At 37.2% G+C, this 13,614-nt stretch overlaps 1 long non-coding RNA gene across 3 annotated transcripts in view; it reads right to left on the bottom strand.

Moving 5' to 3' along the window:
* LOC118169294 overlaps nucleotides 1–13,614 on the bottom strand; it is a 154,976-nt gene that overhangs the window by 104,743 nt on the left and 36,619 nt on the right. For all 3 annotated transcript variants that reach the window (XR_004752009.1, XR_004752008.1, XR_004752007.1), the window contains exon 4: nucleotides 12,478–12,568. This is a non-coding gene — a long non-coding RNA (uncharacterized LOC118169294). The remainder of the gene's footprint in view (nucleotides 1–12,477; nucleotides 12,569–13,614) is intronic.

Raw genomic sequence — 13,614 nt, forward strand, 5'->3', positions numbered from 1 at the left:
AGCTCCCCAGTCCCTCTGAGTGAGACCCACATTCATCTTTGTCATTGTTTTTCTTCATGTGACAGGACTCAGTGCAGACCAGTGGCCTGATGTAACCTGGAGGCAGACAGCAGAACAGAGTGACAAAAGCAGAACCCTTGGCACAGTTTTTCAAAATCTGTTTCCGTTCTTTTGGCTGGTCTTTGCTTCAGCTTTGACTGATAGGGAACTGTACTAGCTAGTACCCGAGTGGCAGGATCACTGATCAAGACCTTTGAGCACTCCTGTTACACACTCAGCAGGAATGATAGGTATTTCCTTAGTACAGGTACAAATAGAGAGAAATGCTGTTAAACCAGTGCTCTTGGCACCTTGGATTCCAGGTGTAAACAGTACTTCATGATACTACCTCTTCCCTGCCATGCTCTCACCAAAGGAAATGGAAATTCAACCTTTAATCTCACTGTAAGCAAGATCAGTACCTCCATTTAACTGTGAGTGTTATTCAACAAACTACCTACAACCACATTAACTTCAGTGCGGATCACACAGAGAATACTTGCAACATAGGACTTGTTACCAATAAGCAGTGCCGGGTAATGTGTAACAATTGCCCTAGTTAAGATCACAGCTCACAAACAGAAAGTAATATCCTAAACTTCAGGCATCTGAGGTATCACCATGGTGAATGCAGAATAAGAGCAGAGAGAAATCTCTTTGAACAGAGCAGCAATTACCCACCTCAGAGGAATGTTACTTCATTGAGCAGGAAATACATCAAGGCTATTATCCTCCAAGTTCTACATCATAACTGAAATAGCTGAGAAGTATTTCTTTTGCTCTCTATCTGCTTTTTTATCTGCTGACAGGAATTCAGCTGGAAACAGCTGTAAATATAGAATGTACAAAAGAAGCATAGCTCCACACAGTGCACTAATTTTTTCATTGCTTTTGGAGCACCTTAAGGATAAATGACACTGAACACTCAGATTCTGAAATGTGCTAAACATTCCTGGAACTCTCACAGGCGTCACTGATTTCACAAATAACAAGTTATGCTAATTGCCCTGCATGCAATGAGGGACAGATGTCTTGGTTCTGAAGGGTACAAACATTCAATGGTGCTGAGATACCTCGCACACTTTGATCATACTGCTTCTTGAGATCTGGTTTTAGCCCACAGAATCCACCTCTCCAGGATGTCAGACCCAAATATTTGGTTTCATTTTGTTTTTATTAAAGTCATGTGAAAATTAGAACCAGTGTTTATGTGTATTTGTATATACTAGGACAATATTTGTAGTCTTATCATATATGGACAAAAAATCACTGCAAATTATGGAAAGAAACCTCTGCTTCTGCAGACAGATCATGTGATTTCTTTCTTCTATATTTGTTGCTCACATGATAAACCTCTCTTTGTCTTCTTCTTTCCTTTTTTTGTCCCTCCCTCCCACTGTTTCTTCCCATGAATCATAATTCTGTTGATCTGGAGTACTTTGCTTTCCAACATCTCTATTATATACACTTCTTCATTACCTACTGTTTGTTCCAGTCCACCAAAAGCTTAATTAGTATTGTATAGCATCTTAGGCTGGTCCAAAAAAATAAATTTAAAAAAAAAATCACAAAACTAATTATGTCTAAAAAAAATCCAGATCTATTGCATGTGCATGCCTCAAAATAAGCAAGTAAAATGCATTCCAAGCAATATATTATCTGATATGTCACACAGCTGACTCTGAAAAGGAATCAGAAGAACAAATGTTTTCTAAGCATACTGTGAGGACTATGAGAATGTAAAACTATAATAAATTCAAGGATTTTCAGCAAGAACAAAAAGTTTCAATATTCTTTTCTTCCTAATACAAAATGTGGTATTTAATATAGTCCTCTATCAAAATCTTATATTCTATAAAAGTGACTACTTGTGCTCACCACCCATGAAATCTGGTACTCTCATAAGACCAGTAACTGGAATAAGATAGTTACATAAAGAAATGATTAGCTTCTGTGAACTGGAAGTTGTCAGCCTTCACAATAGCTCTGGTATAATCAAGGGTGTGTCTGGACACAAGTACAATCACTAAAGTATCTCCTGAAAAACAGCTCTTCTTGGTGAATAATTGAGGAGAGTATTTATGTACAAATGTGGGGATCCACTGAATTATTTAAGAATTTGAATACATCAAACTACAGTTGTACTACAGTGTACATTTCAAACAGATGCTGAATGTTTAGAAAGGAAAATGTGCTTGCAAGCATCCTGAAAAGCAAAAATTGCAAGGTATATTGAGACTTGAATGAACTTGGTTCTCACACGTAGAGTCCTCTGGGCTGAGTTTTAATACCTTTACACAACATTTTAACTTCAAAGAGATTGTTCAAACATTCAAGAGATTTTAAGGATTGTCTTCCTCTGTGATGCACAGAAAATTCTGATTTCAGAGGCATCTGTTCAGCATCATCCTTACAAAGCCTGATTCTGTGTATATACCATGTCAATTCCAATTAGCAATACAAAGGATAGACAAACCCTTTTCTACAGACTTTTTTCCCCTATTGAGGAAAGACAAGGTCTTCAGCCCAAGTTCATGTAAGAACAGTTAGAGATGTAATGTTAAATTTCTTTCTGGATAGGTGTCTATTACAATTTTCCCTTTAATTTCCCTTTTTCACTCTATTTCAGGAACTGCAAATTCCATGAAATCTACATTTAGAAATACAGTAATTGCCTGTCAATCCACCACGGTTTTTAAAGAATTACTCTGTCCTATTCTTCTAAACCGATTCACATTTTTAATGAGCAGAACATCTGGAAAAATTTGCCTAAAACAGTGATGTAATTCCTAATGACAACAACTCTTATCCTGAACAGTCTGATAAAGATCACTGTAATATTCTCACTAAGCTTGGTTCTGTTCTCATTTTAAATTGTAAAAAGCAGAGGATACTGCAATGAAGTGGTACTGTGACACAGGCCACAGAAATTTTTACCCAGGAAGGTTTATAAACACTGAGAAAATTACTCAAATACAAGTGTTTCCAAGATGAGCCAATCAGGCAGAACAGTTGCTACTTAGCCTAGCAGGCAGAAGGGAAGACTTGGGTAATTCCTACGATTTTCCACAAATATTTCTTTTACTCTAAACTGTTACAGAAGTTTAGTTTGTTCTTTCATTCCTCTTTCACCTCCACCTTGGAACAGCTGTATGTAATAAATTAGTCCTTGAAAGACAGCAACACTGAAAATATGATGGCAAATAATTTCCCCTGGGAAATTATTATTTCCCCTGAGAATAAAATATTTGTGTAAAGTGAAATGAAAAATCAACATAAGCATTCATATGAATGCCCAAGGAGAGATTTAGCCACTGTGATAGTTTTTGCCTTTTCGCTCCTCACCAAAGAACAGAGTAAGAGATTTCCATTAAAATAAAGCTACATATGAAGTGCATTTTGCCCATGGGGAATAGGGGAAATTACAGCTTTTATACCTTTATTTACAGGTACTTCGCATTGCTTTGGGGATGCATGAGGCTTACTACAACAGTGTTGCATACCAAGTGTTTCCAGAGTATAAGATATGTTTTCCAGAGTATAAGGTATGTCATTTAGAGACCAGCACTGAACGCACCGCACCAGTCCAGCCATTTCAAAGATTCTGTTTCTCAGCCATGTGTTGAAAAAGCTGAGGCATCTGTTCAAAGTGCAAGCACAAGTTCACAAAAGGACTGGAGTCATTCCCATACCCTAAGATCTTTCTGAGCATTTGGTAATACTTGGCTTCTAGCAAATCTAATGGTTCTTATCCAACAATCAGAAATCCAAATAAACGCAATTCACATGGATGCCACTTGGCCCAAAAGATTGACCATGAATCATGGAGTCAATGAGGAAATAAAAGATTTACATCTTGTATTCCATCAAAACATGCAGTCCCTAAATCTAGAACCAAGGAAATATCAGACTCACATGAGTGCAGTTTCAGCTGCATTTAAGTATTCTGAGATATGGTCCCAAGTAGCTTTTATCAAGGCCTGTTTCTTAAGCTGTTTAGGAAGTGAGACATGACTGGACATTTTGTGGTTCCACAAAGGCAGCTGCAACAATTAAACTACTTTGGGTGTAAGACTGAAAGCAAATTCACATTTCAGCAAATGTAATCTTCTGACTGTTGTAATATTCACTGTGCCTACTTAAAAGCTATTACAAAAGCCAGGGTTATGATGGCATTGATGAAGGTATCTCAACAAGAGAGACTAGGTATTGTGCCAACAGATCTCTTCAACAAAGATACTCATAAACTCATTGGATCATATTTTGCCTGAAAGTTAGAGCAGTTTTCCAGCAAAGAACTTGCCAGAGCTACCCTACTGTTAAGATGAGATTTGAGGTCTGACCAGCTTCAGTCAATACAGTAATAAAACGATCTATATACTAACAAAGCAACAGATGAGATGCTATTACTTGAGGTGCTTTAGACAAAGGATTCTTACACTTTCTTTCGCTCTTTAACAGAGTTCAATTTACTGTGCGACATAAATCTTTTTATGTATAAAATCTATAAAATCTTGTTATAAATTTTTATTTGTTCATTTATAAAAGGATCCTTTTCACTAAAAGAGACATTTGGGGCATTAGTCTGGGCCCTCTCAAAGACTTGCAGTGTACTGAATGCAATTTTTCCATCCAAACGAGACATAATATGGGAACTTTTGGATAATATGTTCATTAAAGGTTTTCTGACATTTTACATAGAATTCCATTCTTTGCAGTCTTATATATCCCAAGAAGGTCAGGGAACCTTCAATCAAGACTGCTGAAGAAACTGGTAAACTCTTTAAATTCCACTTAAACCAAATCATTGTGAGTAATACATTCAAAGGGCACTTTTTAAGTTCACTAAGTGTTTGCACAGACAGACAGGGCTCTGTTCATCAGTGTCTCCCAGGCAGTACAAAGAATAAACAGTAATTCTCATGCCTGGTAATTTTTAATGACACATTTGTGATTTTACTTACAACTCTGTATGGAAGCAGTGCAAAAGGCAGCCTTGGTACCCTCCTCCCTGAAATGATAATGACCTCACTCGTGCTCTGGACACTGGTTCTGAGAAAGAGTTAGATATTTATCTTGAAATTATATTCAACTTTTATCATGCCACACTTGGTATGATAAAACCTGTCTCCCTGCATACACAAAAGGAGGTGCCCTATCAATGAATCATGGTTGTGTAGTGCAGAGAGTATCTGAAGGACAGGCTAAAGAGCAAAACCAGCTTCTCAATTCCAGAAACTTACGTCTTGTTAGAAGGTCAGAGACTGGAAAAAAAGAAAATTTGCTCCACCACAACCCTTCTGATTGGAAGGACTAACTCAGAAAATAAGGCAGTCTTGAAAGTCATCTTGGCTGAAATTCAGAGATAATGGACATTTTCCCTGTATTTTCTCTGTATTGGTTCATAGCTGTTTTTTGTTTGCCCCATTTTTTTTTTGTTTGTTTTTTTTTGTTTTAATCTTGAAAGTGTCTGTGGCCCACTTTTCAGCCTTCCCAGGGCAACTGAGGTCTCTCCAGGTACTTTTCCATTAGTAAACAGAAACATTTGCTGTCTCCTAGGTGCTTAGCTTTGACAGCAAGAGGGGAGGGTAGAGCAGATGATGTGTACTTCTTCATTTCTATTAATAGCGATGTAGCCTGATTGTCATTCAATGGAGAAATCACCTTTCAGTAGAAGACTGCTGGGCTAATGCAAAGTTAGAAATACTGATAAGGAAAATGTCTTTTATATGTCTCCAGCCTCATTCAACATTAAATCAGTCATGGGTGGTCCTTGTCCAAGGTTAGGAAACAACATCATGTGCAGTTTGGGTTTTATAAATCCCATTTTTAGAACTGTCCTCTGAACACAGTCCTCCTTTTTTCAGCCACAGTCCTGCAAACATGCATTAGCCAGCGATGCACAGAAATACAAATTTTCTATTGGACATGTGCCTTGTAAAGTGTGGCATACTTAACGGGTCTGCAAGTGCTGCATCCCAAAGACACACACGGTCACTCCTTAGAACAGCCAGTGACAGCATTTGGGGAACATGAGAGGCAAAAGTGGATGTTGAGGCCTCAGTACTGAATTGGGAACATCCATAGAAACTGATGTGAGCTCAAAGTGTGCTGCAGCATTATTGTAGCATTGTTCTCTTTGGATCCTCTTAGGCATCTTCTCCTTGCTTCAGACTTCTCCACGGATACTTCTTCTGTACCCAAAACCCTGCCTGGGCCCATTTATTCAGCACAGCCACCAACTAACAGTGCCCCTGCTTCCATGAGAGTAATCCAGGATCAATGACTATCATTCCTGGTCTGGGAGTTATGACCGGGATCACCTGACTCCCAAGTATCCCTTGGGCTCATTTATTCTTCCCAAGGCTGGTGGCTGTGCTCCAGGGGCTGGGCTCTGCTCTGTGACATGTCTCTCTTTTAACAATGGCACGGGTTGCTGTTTAGGGAAGGGTAAGCTAGGTAATTATGCAGGTTTACTTTGCCAGCTCAAGACTATTTTGGCTTTAGTCTCTTGCTGTGTTCAAGCTACTTTTACGTGTGTGGTTTGCTGTGTTTTGCAATCCTAGACATGCAATTGAGACTCGATATATGCTCCAGAGCTGTCTGTTACTTCTCATAGATACTTATTTTCTACACAGTTTTGCCAGCTGACTTGTTATTGAAATGAAAAGCACATAAATGCTTCCTAAGAAATACTTATGATTTGTATATTGCTCTTTAAAATTCTAATCCAAAAAGTTAACACTGACTTTATGCAAAATGCCACATTTACATTTAATAACAGCATCCCAAATAAATATTTGGAAAAACTACAGTTTTTTAATTAAACCTGTTGTGAATGAAAGAGCAGATAAATAATGCATACAATAATAAACTTTCCTTAGTCAATCCACCCTTTTGGCAGCACATTTAGTTTGTGGTTCTATAAATATTTTTAAATAGGTAACATTTGAGCATGATCCTTATTTTTCTGATTATTTGTTGACTGTGTATATGTACACACAGAATTCATCAGATCAGCTGATTCCCCCATCTGTTCATTGCTGCCAGGAAAGGAAGACTTAGTATTTTATTAATCATGAGCAAACCATAACATAAGCACTACAAACCCAGATTCAGGGAGACAGAGCTTAGCAACAGAGCAGGCATCCTAATTTCAGAGGACCTCACAAAAGGACTCCAACATTCTGACTTGGCGATCAAACTTTTATCCTTCAGATGGATGACATCCCTGATTTGACAACCTAAAAAATACATATACCTAAACTTGTCCCTGTAACAACCCAAGTACAAACAATTCTTCTGTCTCACTGGCCAAACTAACTAAAACATTTATATTCTTTTTCACACAGAAGAGGTAGTCTGCTACTGGAGGCCCATTTTTATTTTTCTTCACTGCCTGGTTAAAAGCTATGCCCCAGACCTGGCCATACAAATTGGGCATTCCTGCCCACGGAGCTTCCACTGCAGTTCTTCACTTTGCCCAGGAAGAAGACCACCTGTCTTGAGGATGAAGTCTGAACTGGTACAGAAGTATAAGAGCAACAGTGTGTGCTGTTACTTCATCACTGATCTGATTTTCAGAACGGTCCCTCGTGGATTAGAAAGCCATATTAATGATCTCTGTGTTTCTGAGCCCTCTGTGGCCTTGCCTGCCACCCTCCAGCATCAGCTGTGTCTTGCCTAAACAATTAAATTGCTAGAAGAAGAACAGGAGCCAGAAGAGCAAGGAAAGAGAGGTCCTCAACATTTCTCTAAGGTAAACCAAATAGCAGCAAACGTGCCAAAATCCCACTGGCTGTGGCTGTCATTGGTCTGTACGGCCAAAAGGAAAGGGAAAGATTGATTTGCAGAAATCATTCAAGGGAATGAATCAAGGGAAGACTGATTTGCAGAAACAGCAACTGTAATGAGCTCAAAGGTGGAAAATATTCTGGGTATTGTGGTCCCTCTTTAGCTCTGGGAACAGTAACTGAACACAAAACACAGAACGATGCTCACTGCTGAACCAGAGATACAAATGAGCAGTACTCCCATCATGTTCAGAGCACAACACGGAGCCAGCTTCTCTGACCCAGCTTTTTCCTGCTTGATTTTCCACAGAATGTATAAACAACAAGAAATAACAGACAATGTTTTGACTTGGGTAAAAATGGTGCAGGGCCATAGCAATTACATTGAAATACCTTGTATGATGAGTAAGTATATTCCCAGCAGAAGTAGAGGTCAGTTTACAGACACACACACACAACTTCCCCCACATAGCAACAAACAAAAGACAATCCAACAGTATATGCTAACATTCAAGAAATGATGCAAGAAAATATTAATTTTGTTTCATTGTCAATTGTAACAGGAAAGCATTGTATTTTGCACTACCTTATTGCACAATGAAAACTTAAGTGGTCCAACCAAAAGGAAATACTTTATACTATAAAATTCCTAGTACATTTAATTGGTATAATCTTACCACTAAGCACCCTTAAGAAGCAAAGATCCAGTCCCAAGATTTTAGGATATTCTATTTTCTTGACAATTAATTTTTTTAGTACTTTTTTTGAATTTGCTGTATCAAATCTCCACAAGAAAGTGCACTTTTTTGTTGTTGTTAGAAGATGCTTACTAACTTCTTTTTCCCCACCATCTAAAGCTGGCTTTGTACTTGTACTGATACTTGTAAATTATAACCATACTGGAGAAAGTTTTCCTTCTGGGTGATCAGGGAGAAGTCCTTGCTCTGCCTGCTTTGTGTCACCATGCACTGAACCATAACTACACCAGCTCCACAGCTGTACAAACGAGGCTTGTTACTATGGATCAACCTCTACACATTGGAGTTGTTTAAAACTGTGTTTTTTCAGTTTGTATTTCTATTGAAACATTATTTCTTCTTTTTAACAATTTTGGCATCTTTCTATAATTTCAGCATAACAACCTAAGTTTGTTGTCACATTTTTTCTTTCCTCATTCTTTTTTGTGCTCTACTCACTGCTTTTTCTGCTGAGGACAGTGGAAGTTGCAGGGCAGAGGAGGAAAGAGCAAAGTATAGAAAAGAAAAGTGAATAGGAAAAAATAATAAAACTTCTTGGGTTTGTGATTTATTTTTTTTTATTATTTTTTTTGTGTGTGTGTGTGAAAATAAGATATCAACAGCCTTAGCTAAGATTTCTGTTCCTGTCATTGCCTTCAGCCTGGCTCCAGTTCACAATGTGTTATACTAACTTCTCATACTCTGCTAGTTCTTTGGCACTATGTTATGAGGGTTTTGTCCAAATACAGTGATGGCTTGGTCCTGAGGGGGCACATCCTACATGCTACATTAAAACAAATAAATGATAATAACTGAGAATGTGTCCCAGCATAAAGAACCTTATTACTCACAGCTTTCTTTTTTTTTTTTCCCTTTTTTTTTGTTTTTTTTTGTCTTTCTCAAACTACCAAAGGAATTGAGGTGGGGTATAAGAAATTAAAAATTAATTCTTTACACTGCAAATGCAATCCTCTAAAATTAAAGTCTTCAGTGATGTGTTTTCCATGATGGATATACAAGCTTGAAGAATCTCTTCCAAAGCTTCATTCTGACTTATTTAAATCATGGTGCAGCTGAAACCAGCTGCAAAACTTCCTTGTACTTCAATAGGTCTAAAAGTTCCCTCCGAGTATCTAATCAGTTTTCTTTATACTGTCATTTTTCCTGTTCCTATCATGAATACTATAGCAATTTATCTACACAGCCTCCTCCATAATTTTTCAGCTTCAAGAGCATTTCCTGATTCAATTTAGCTCATAAACAACTGTATTTTTTTTTTGTTCTTCACATATATTTCAAAAAATGAACAATTTTCACAAATGGACCCTATTTCAGTTAAATTCATTCTACCAGTAGTAAAAGCAGACAGATTTTCCTCCAGATAAAATGTATAATACTTTTGTTTACAAAGCTGATTATAGCTAGTGTTTTTCTGCATATCATTATAAAGATTGAAGTAGCATCTTCAACACAACTCAGGAAATGAATTCAGATTCTAAACTCACTCCTTTTTCTCCAAAACACACTAATGCTCTTTTAGAATTGTGGGGCTTTTTCCCTCCCACTTAATGTTCAAATTCATTCATTATTTCTGCCAAGTATAAGAAAATATTAATAAGAAATAATAGCAGAACTATGTGGTAAATATCAGCTGCTGTTTATTATAAGCTAAAATAGTTTTAGCACGTAGTATTTAGTCATTATGTTGCAGAATGCTACATAATTTAATCTAAAGAACTGAACTTGCCTTTTGTGGTAACTTGTTTTGCAGTATCTAGAATGATAGCACACCATGGACTTATTTGCTCATTGAGTCACTGGAGGGAGCTAAGTAAACACATCAGTTATGGTGAAATAGAATTAGTAGCAAGAGCACACAAAAACAGATTCCAAACTGCATGTTCCAAACAACATTCTTGAAATACCATAAAGCCTTGAAGGGTTTGACAAGTATGAAATAATACATAGTTAGTTTAAATATTTAGAAAAAAGAATACAGATGGTGCTGCTCACTAGAGAGATATTTCTTAAGTGAATCAGCAGCTTGGAACACATTCAGTATGGTAGATGTTCAAATAGGAAAATCTACTTACACTCATGCAATGGCACTGTGAAAAAACAACTGGTTTCTCTGTATGTTTGCATAATGGGTGTCTAGCGAACTTGAAATTGCTGTCTGTTCATTTAACTTATATCTATATACTCTCTCTATTTAAAATACCTGAACATTTTGTATTAAACCAACAAAATACCAGGGAAATTCATTAGCAAACTGAGCAGAACTTCAATAATCTGTGAGAAGTTACTCCGAGAATACTGTGGAAGAGAGGAAGCTAATAATGCCCCAAGTAACAAGGGTGTTCATATTGACAAAGGGTCAAATTATCACACTGCCCAACATAGGTTAACAAGAAGTGACAGAAAAATGGACTGCAAGGTCCAGGTGAGTAAAGGGAAAGAAATCTCAAATTCCTTGGGGGAAATATGTTTAACAGTTTGAAATAATAGAGCTGGATATGAAAATGCTTTATACCCTAGACACACGGAGTACCATGCTGACTTATAACCTGCAATAAACTGAGATTGTCCTGCATGGTTTCACTGCATGTGAAAAGACAGCATTAATTACAAATGCCCTTCCTCCCATGAAAAACACATCGATCAGCATTTCCAGAAAAAGTTTAAGTCCCACAGTTTTGGTTTCATGCACCCATGCCATGTTATTAGAGACATACTGAACCAGGTGAATTGTTGGCATAAGGGAGTGTAGCGTCACTCTGATTCACACTAATGACATATCTGGCCCACTGCTACACTGGATAAAACTTTTATTGTTGAAATCATAGTAGGTAAAACATAATAGCAGAGGATGCAGTGGGCTATGCAAATTGAAAGTGTCCACAGCCAGTATGAGCCTAAAACAGACATCAGATGGCAAAAATATCCTGTCACTGCTGATTTGACCTATGTGAAAGCCTCTCTTAATCACTACTAATTTCCTGAGTCAGCAAGTTCACTTAATGCGTGTCATTAATCACACAGATTTAAAACTCAGTGCGGTATTTGTGAACCAAGAGAAAACTGAGATTTATAGATTATTAAAGAAGATTGTCCCAAAACTGAATAAATAAATAAATAAATAAATAAAAACAGACACACAAACCCTGTGAAGACAATTGTAAACAATGGCAGGATTTTGGTTTATGGCTTTAGTCCAAGATAAAAAACATCTAATCTAAGCAGGGAAAACAATTACTTAGGGTTATCTATGTGTATGGTTACATGTCCATTACCACTCTGCTAAATATCAAAGCTCTAGCAGTTCTTCCTTACTATCCCTGTAAGTTCGAAATCAGCTTTGCCATTTATAACACATGGCATTTTACTAAGGCACCCAATTGGGAGATATTTTTAGACTACAGAGCAGAGATTTGTTGGTTAATAACCCTGCAGCATTCCTGCATTATGTTGGTAGAAGAGTCGCTGACCAAAGTAACAGTTCTAACACCAGTTTTCTGTCAAACCCTCGTTCTTTGTTGTATTCATCACCTTCAACCAACAGCTTCTAAACAGCTGAAAGTTCAGAAGTCTGTAAAAGTAAACTGCCTGTGTGCAATGTCTTACATAAAATTCAGTCAAAGATCACAAGGTTAGGAACTGATGAAGAAAAAATTTTTACTGTGGAAAAAGACAATACCTAATCAGGCCTACAGATTTGATCTGTTGTGTGTGTATATATTTAAAATCATTCTCTTACCTGCTGGTGCACATTTTTGTCTGACTTCATTGACATGCTTGTAGGAATATGTTACTTATTACAATCAGTGGGCATTTTGCTTATTAAAGCAAAAACGTAAACATATACAAGGCATTGGCTCACATCACTCTGTCACATAAGAGCTACTCACATAACTGAACTCTTGCAGATAGGTTGTCAGGAGAGGGCCCACAGCTTCAGGAACATAAATTTACTTTGTTTTGCTCATTAGCATTGCTGACCTAGAGAACAGAAAGATAATTATTAGGTGTTTCCAACACTATTTCCTAACGAAATTAGCTTGTCATATAAGTAGCAGAAATCAAGCACTGCAGTACAGGTACAGTCCCCGTATCTTCCCACTGAAGCAGAGTGAGTAGTACAGATTCAGCACATTTTTAATACTGGTTATATTGTTCATGCAATTTTGCTTTTGCATTGTGCAGATTATCTCATGCCTCTTTCATTAGCCAAAGCAATTAAAGTACAGTCAGACATAAGATTTATATTTTCATATTCACTCTTTGTGTGATTCATTTTGAGATAATTAAAATAATTTTTCAGTGGAGCTGTCACAGCATAATGAAAAATGTTATGGGTATATAAACAAGACTTGCAAACATTTTATGAGACTCTTTTTTTTTCCAAGGGGGAGGGATCCACAACAGCTTTAGAAGATCGAAAAGGATTCCTGAGGTGAAGAATGAACTGTAACAGAATTTTTAAAAGGCAGCATACAATTACTGAAAAATAATTACCTTCCCAGAAAACAGGTAGATGAGAAAAACATTAGCTGATTAAAATAATTCCATGTTTTTTCCTCTCATTTTCTTTGTAGAGTTATTACTGTACCTGTCTACATAGATGCAGAATAGATAATATGATACAGTACACATCATTTCCTGTACTCACTTCTTTAATCTGCTATGATTGAGAATGTATATCTGGACGCAGTCCAGACAGGCTTCTGGCAATCAGAACAGTGAAGAGACCTGATGTACCTTGTTAATTCTCTTAAGGCTAAATCCCCCAGTCCTTGCTCAGGCAAAACTCTCATTGAGAGTTTTATTTAGGTTAGATTTTGACCCATTAACCTTAACATCTTGAATTCATGGTTCTTTCATCCATACTTTTCCCTCTCTAAATAAATATCAGCTTTACTTCATATACTCATGCAAAAAGATATTACACTGTACATCTAATGTCACATGTCATCCTGCCACTGGGGAACAGCATTCAAGAAAACCTTTTTGTGAGTTATGGCATAGTTAAACTGATGTGAACATAA

This window comes from Oxyura jamaicensis, chromosome 6 (assembly GCF_011077185.1).
Source record: "Oxyura jamaicensis isolate SHBP4307 breed ruddy duck chromosome 6, BPBGC_Ojam_1.0, whole genome shotgun sequence".
NCBI classification, from domain to species: Eukaryota; Metazoa; Chordata; class Aves; order Anseriformes; family Anatidae; genus Oxyura; species Oxyura jamaicensis.